At 40.9% G+C, this 7,565-nt stretch overlaps 1 non-coding gene across 1 annotated transcript; it reads right to left on the bottom strand.

Moving 5' to 3' along the window:
* Nucleotides 1–588: 588 nt before the first annotated feature.
* LOC145003613 (small nucleolar RNA R71) lies at nucleotides 589–695 on the bottom strand. The gene has a single exon (XR_013662066.1). It is a non-coding gene; the product is annotated as a small nucleolar RNA R71 (small nucleolar RNA).
* Between the last annotated feature and the right edge of the window lie 6,870 nt (nucleotides 696–7,565).

Genomic DNA, 7,565 nt, shown 5'->3' with positions numbered 1-7,565 from the left:
ACTTATCCAACTATACCACTAAAAGACAGATTCACTGCCTTTGTGTGCTTAATTTATTAACTAAAAGTAGGATTAAAACTAGCTCGTTTCACACACATCAAGTTTTTGGCGCCGTTTCCGGGGAACGGTTCTAAATAATTTATCTAATTCCTAATTTTTTTCGATCCTTTGTGTGATTTTTCCGGCGACGAGTTAGCTCATACCATGGCTAACATTGATGAAATCCCCATGGGAGAGTGGAAGAAGAGGATCCGTGATGACACCGGCCTGGGACTTGTGCAACCCGTAATTCCCTCTACTGCTACTTTCGAGCTAAAGGGTCACATACTCGCCCAGCTAAAGGAAATTCCTTTCTATGGAAAAGACCACGAGGATGCCTACAAGCATTTGGATGAATTCAAGGATGTAGCTGATTACTTTAATGTTCCAAATGTGCCTCGCGAGACTCAGCTACTTCGCATGCTTCCAGTGACATTCAAAGGTGCTGCAAAAGACTGGCTCAAGTCACTTCCCCCCGGATCAGTCACCACATGGGCCAAGATGAAAGAAGAATTCATTGATCACTTTTGCCCACCTTCCAAGATAGCCAAGTTGAAGAAGGCCATTGCTAACTTTGAACAACAAGCTGGAGAGTCGCTATATGAAGCTTGGGAGAGGTAAAAGAGCTTGCTAAGAAACTGCCCACACCATGACCTTAATAGCCAACAAGAAGTCTCCATTTTCTATGATGGATTCAATGTCACAACCAGGCAGTTACTTGACTCGCAAGGCCTGCTCATAAAGAAGCCACCCCCGGTGATCAAGGAATTGATTGAAGAATTCTCTAAGCACTCTAGAGAATACCACAACCCAAGAAATGATGTTACTAGGGGAGTCGCATATGCAGCTACTGAAGACTTGTCCGCGGTCATGGCTATGCTAAAAACCATGGATAGGAGGATGGATAAAATGGATCAAACGATCCATGCTATTCATGTGGGTTGTGAAAATTATAATGGACCTCATCTTACTAGAGACTGCGACTTGGATGAAAATGGCAACAAAAAGGTGAAAGTATGTTACTTGAGTGGGGACCGATATGATGAAGACTGGCGAAAACCAAAGAAAGAGTGGCTCCCTTATGAAGAGTACAAGAAGGCTAAGGAGGAGAAGTACAAGCAGAAAGGAAGAGGTTTTTTCCAAAAGGAGGAGCCGGCACAAGAAAGAAAACCAAGTTTGGAAGATATGCTACCAAATTTGTAGTTGCTTCAGAAAAGAGACATGGTGATCATGATGTTGCAATTCAAGAAACCAGAACTATCCTTAGAAACCAGCAAGCATCTATCCATAACATAGAAACGCAGCTAGGGCAACTTGCTCAACAAATAAACCAAAGGTCACCAGGAGAACTTCCTAGTAAAACCGAAAATAACCCACGAGGTGCGCACAAAAATATAGTTACAACAAGAAGTGGGAAAATAATCACTCATCTGACCCCTATTCAGAATGAAGCACCCAAAGAATCACAGAAGGAGGAAGCAGAAAATCAAAATCTTCAATTTGACATCTCTACTCACCGAGTACCAAATATGGACTCGGCGAGTCCACTGCCAAATCCGAAGGATCAGACCCCCGAAAAGCTTTACCAGCCTCCATTGCCATACCCAGCCCGAGCTAAGAAAGAGAAGCAGGAAGAGGAGTACCATAGGTTTTTAGATCATATCAAGGCTCTTCAAATCAACATACCCTTCATCGAAGTTGTCGTACAAATGCCTAAATATGCAAAGTTCCTTAAGGAACTTCTCACTAATAGAAGGAAGATGGAGGAAGTGAAGAAGGTAGTCCTCAATGAAAACTACTCAACTGCTATGCTAAATAAGCTACCAAAGAAGAAGGGTGACCCAGGGAGCTTAACTTTACCTTGCCAATTTGGCAACTTGGCAACCATTCATGCTTTGGCCGATTCAGGAGCAAGTGTGAACCAAATGCCATATCCATTCTTCAAGAAGCTGGATCTCCCGGAACCAAGACCAATTCACATGGTGATTCACTTAGCAAACAAGACAGTCACTTTCCCAAGAGGCATATGTGAAGACTTACTGGTCAAGGTGGAAAAATTCGTATTTCCCGCTGATTTTATAATTCTAGATATGGAGGCGGATCCTCAAGTCCCGATCATCCTCGGAAGACCCTTTCTCAACACTGTGAATGCTATAGTAGACATGAGGGATTAGAAGCTTACTTTGCATGTAGGTGATGATTCAGTAACTTTTGGGGTTGATCAAGCCATGAAGTATGAAATGAACAGTGACGACACGGAATTCTAAATTGACATGCTAGATGAGTTGTTGGAGGAATGCATAAGTTAAGATTCCAGCAAGTCCACAATATTTGATGAAGAATTTGATGCAGAAAAAGACTTAATGGAGATCGAAAGGCTGCTGGAAGAAGCTGAGTTTGAAGAATTGGTGAAGCAATCTGACAGCTCTACTCGCCTAGTAGGGCCGAGCTACTCACCGAGTTCATCCTTAGAAAAATCAGAATTCATAAATGCAGCTGCCAACTCGCCGAGTCCCTTACCTGCACTTGGCGAGTACAACAATCAGAACCCAAAATTAAGCTCAAAAAGTTACCAGAACATTTGGAGTATGCTTTCCTTGTAGATGGCAACCAAAAGCCAGTAATCATAGCCTCTAACCTATCTAAATCGGAAAAGGAAGAGCTAGTGCAAGTTTTGAAGAAGCGAAAACGTACTCCCTTAAGCAACCGTGATCATCTTGCTTAGTACGCCCAACATACATTGATGTACACCCCACGTACCGACCTTAACACTAGTACGCCATGTGCGTACTTATGTACGCCCCACGTACTCGGTTTAACCCTAAAACCACCAAACTTCTTAATGCCATAACTTCTTCATTCTAAGTCCATTTATGAAAATCCTTATATCCACAAAAAGGTGACGAGAATCTCTACACTTTGATCTACTTATCTTTGCCTTAAAACTTCCAAAAAAAATCCAATGTTTATAAAAGCCTGAACTAACAGTTTACCGATATACCCCTTGGCTCCAAAACACAAGTTGAACTCCCGAATCATTTAAGTTACATTACCCAAACCCAAATGGGTATAAATCTCTCCCTCCCCAATGGCCATAAACCTGATGATAACCGGTCTTCGGGTCACCGCCCTGCATAAGGAAAACGATTCGGAACACGGCATTACAAATTCATTCGTGGTACGTCGTGACACTTATCCAACTACTGGGATTTTGATGCTAGATCGCTCTTGTCATCACCCCCCCCCCCCACACACACACACACACACACAAGTCTAAAGACTTACGATCAACCTTTTAGTAGTCTTAAAGACTCACAACCATTATCTGACTATCCTAAGGTAACCTAGTTATCCTCCTGTCATCATCCCCCTGCCACATAATTATCCTACTAAAACCATAATCCAATGCCTTGACCCAACCGGTCTCTACTAGGCCTCACCTACATTGTCATAATCACAGGGGTCTCACCCAGTCTATACCAACAAAAGGGTCATGCCCATGGGTCTCACCATATTAAGAGCTACACATGTCCAACCTTAACTCAACCCCAATGGTCCCCCTTGCCCAAGGCACAATCTGATCCTCCTTTATACTCACAACCACCCCAACGATGGTCTACCTCAATCTAGTGAATGTTATGAACCCATTCAGTCTTACAAGACTTCGATACTATCTGCCAATCCAGTGAATGCTATGGCCATCCTGTAGTCTTATAACATGTCTGACCCGCCATGGTTACCGCCCATGGTCCTACCATATCAACCCCAAATCACGCCGAGTCGGACCCGCATCCAACTAAATCCCGATCAGGTGTTCAGATCATGCTTCGAATCCCAAAGCCTTCATCAAACAAGAATAGGCATCGAGGCTCTAACATAACCCTCACCTTGATCCATCCACATGTGTGTTATACATCACAAAGAAGACGCCGACCAGCTTTTAAAAGTTTCTTGAACTCCTAACTTACAAAACTTCAAAAAAGATGGCAACTTGAGTCATCTTCCCTCCCGAATGGGATGTAAAACTCATCCTAGTTTCACACCTGATTCAGCTCCTGTAAATTTGAATAATTCTCCCCCACTTGGATTCATCGAAGCTCTCCCAACCCACAAAATTTTATGGATTCGCAACCAATCTTACCTCTTTATAAATTGAACCGTTGATGACCTGTGCTTACCAATACTAGCGTTCCATTACTAGCCAATATCGATTATCGCACAACTCTTGAAGTCCAGATGAAAAATTCGTGAAATTTCGGCGAGCTCGATAACCCCAATCGATTCCCATGATACAGCACCAAATTCTTAAGTGCTTCATGATGGTGACAAAGACCATAACTCTTGCTCTGAACTAGAGAATCTTCACTCCAACTTTCCATCCTCAGAAGGATCTCTAGATTCTAACCCTCTTCAAGCTTTGGGATTATAAAATTCCCTTGGCACTTCCAGTGACTAAACAAACACATGTGACTGCCACACCCATCTTCTTGCTACCACACATTCCCAAGCAACGGTAGTGATTGAACTCAAAAATCCTTTCTTGGACGATTGCCAATCCTACCGGAAAAAATAATAACACGATTGAACTCTCACTTCATTAGATAACTAACCAACTAATTTGACCATAGACCTTCCAAATGATATGCCTGAATTGACCCTATCAAAGAACCGAAACAACAACCAGACAAACCGAAACTCGCTCAGCATGATATTGTAACGTCATGTTCCGAATCATTTCCTAATGCGGGGTGGTGACCTGAAGACCGAGTATTATCAGCCTTGTGCCCATTAAGGAAAATATATTTATACCCATTTAGGTTTTGGTAATGTAATTTGGATGACCTGAGAGTTCGGTTTGTGTTTTGGAGCCAATGGGTATTTCATAGTTCGGGCTTATGGAAATTAGATTTTAGTTCAGGAAGATTTAAGGCAAGTATGAGTTGATAGAAGTATAGAGATTCTCGTTACCTATTCGTGGATATCAGGATCATCGGAAACAGACTTATAACGAAGAAGTTATGGCCTTCATAAGATTCACGGTTTTAGGGATAAAGCAAGTACGCGGGGCGTACACATGTGTACGCATGGTGTACTAGTGCTGAGGTCAGTATGTTGGGTGTACAATAGTATACAATGTGTGTAGTAATCCATATGATCGTGTAATCCTTATGGAGTACGTTGGTCATACCAGAAGTACGTTGGACGTACTCCAATCAGACTTATAACCTAATATAGGGTCTTGGACCCTATTTAAGCATCTTAAATCACCACCAAACCCTATTATCTACAACCTCCATCCCTCTGAACCATATAAAAAAACTATCCCTCATTTTGGTGGTTTTTTAGCTTTTGGGTGGTATTTCATGTTTTTTAGTGTTCATAGAAGGAAAAGGAACTTCTTGGAGAAGTGTAGGGTTGCTTGAAGCTTTTGGATCTAGACTTGTTGCATATTGATCTACATTTTGGAGGTATAAAGTTTCTATCTTGATGAATATAGGTGTTAGATCTGGTTTAAAGATTAATTTGGGTTCTTTTTGGTCCTTAGAGTAATCCTTATGTGTATAAACTACTCTAAGAGCTTAGAATGATGGATCTTGGCCTTTGGGATGTCCCTTGTTCATAAAAATGTCATCTTGATAAGTTATTGTGGTGCATGCATGAGTTTGATGATTATTATGGATTTTATTAAGGATTTTGAGCCATTAAGCCTTGCAAAGGAGCAAAGTTGCCAACTTTACGTGTTAAGACACTTCATTAGGGTCATATCCAAGTTTGGAAGTCATTGTCTTAACAATTAAGAGCTTAGTTTGGATTTTTGGACCCTGGAGGAGTAGGATAGGTGTACGCAAGTGTACGCTTAGTTTTATGCATCAAGAACTGGTATGTTGTGTACGTTGGGCATACCATTCTGGTACGCAGCACGTACTCCCCAGCTGGTCATTTTGGGCTTTTTGAGGTTTAGGCATTATTGGGCGATTGGGCTTCTGACTTTGGGCCATGGATGGACTTAGGGTTTTCTTTGAAGAAGGTCCATGATGGTTTTGGGGCCCAATCGGGTTATCAGGCCATAATGGGCTTTTGTTGCTTTTAATTTGGGCTTTGGATTGCCATTTTAGCTTTTAGGGTTTTTATGCATTTTGGTTTAGGCATTGGTTATGGAACAAGTGAGAAAAGGGTAAAATGGTTTGTTACCCTTTAGGAGGTTGGCTTATGGAGTGGGTCTGGGATTTTTAGATTATCAGGTTAATTATTGATTAAGATTGTATTTTTTTGTTAGTTGGCACGAGGTTATCCGATTCAGCGGTCCGAGCAGTTATTTGGTTATCAGCGGATTAAGGTGAGTTTCCTCACTATGTTTAGCGGGTCAAAGGCATCAATGATGGCCCATGGTTTTTTATGCTTAGTATGCTTTTTGTTTGCGTGAGTCTTATATGTGTTATGTGTTTTATGTTTACTGGGCAGGACTCGATGCCGGGTCGGGCCCGATGCTGGACGGGGTCTGATTTCGGGTGGGGACCGATGTTGGGCGTGGCCCATTATATGTTGATATGTATGTTGGATTAGGTGTCTAAGCCCATAACTATTTTTGGTATGTGCTTGATTTGATTACGAGCATGGTCCTTTTGAGTTGCCTTCACTCATGCAACTTGATAGGATGACAAGAGGAGAGAGAGTATGATTTATTATATGAATCATAAATTGGTACTCAAAATGGTTTTATTAATATATTACAAGATTAATATATTATTTGGAAGTCATATTATTTAATTAGTATTGATCATAAATTAATTTGGAATCAGTTTGTTGATCAAAAGAGACTGGTTAAATTAAGGGGACTGGTATTGCAATTAACTGTTAGTTGCTAGTTAGGCTATGGACTCCTAATAGAAGAGATTGGACGAAATCTATGGGATTCCCATAAGGATTTCGTGCAAGGGGCCTTCTAGAAAGGTCCCATGGATTGCTTCAAGCCTAAGAAAGGAAATTAGGGTTTCCACCTTAAAACCCTAATAGCCTCAACTATAAACAGACCCTTATACACAAGAATTCGGTCCGATGTCTTCTTTGAGTTGCCCTAGTTGATTTCACCTCTCTCCTTAGTCATCTTCTTGCATTGGGTGTTTGTGACTCCATTAGAGGTGCAACACTTGGGGCAATAGGCTTTCAGAAGTCAAGATCAAGAAGGATTAAACTTGTTATTGCTACATAAGAAGAGAGGTAGAGACTCTAACCCTAATCCTATGTGATTTTCGATATATGTATGCTAGTCATAGGGTTATTGCTTTTGTATTCATAGTTGTATGTTCAAATTATAAAAACCTATATCCAAAAAAATTAGGGTTGCATATACACCATAGGAATGTGACAACCCGATATTTCGAATCAATATAATGACCTAAAAAGTCAAAAATTTGTAATCTCTTTTGATATAATGAAATTAGCATCAAAAATAAAATATTCAAAAGTCTCTATTGGGTTACCTAAAATGATACTTACCATGTCAGGATTTTCAGAAATATACAGAA

This window comes from Lactuca saligna, chromosome 6 (genome assembly GCF_052625555.1).
Source record: "Lactuca saligna cultivar CGN05327 chromosome 6, ASM5262555v1, whole genome shotgun sequence".
Taxonomy (NCBI): domain Eukaryota; kingdom Viridiplantae; phylum Streptophyta; class Magnoliopsida; order Asterales; family Asteraceae; genus Lactuca; species Lactuca saligna.
This window is presented reverse-complemented; position numbering and strand designations above follow the sequence as displayed.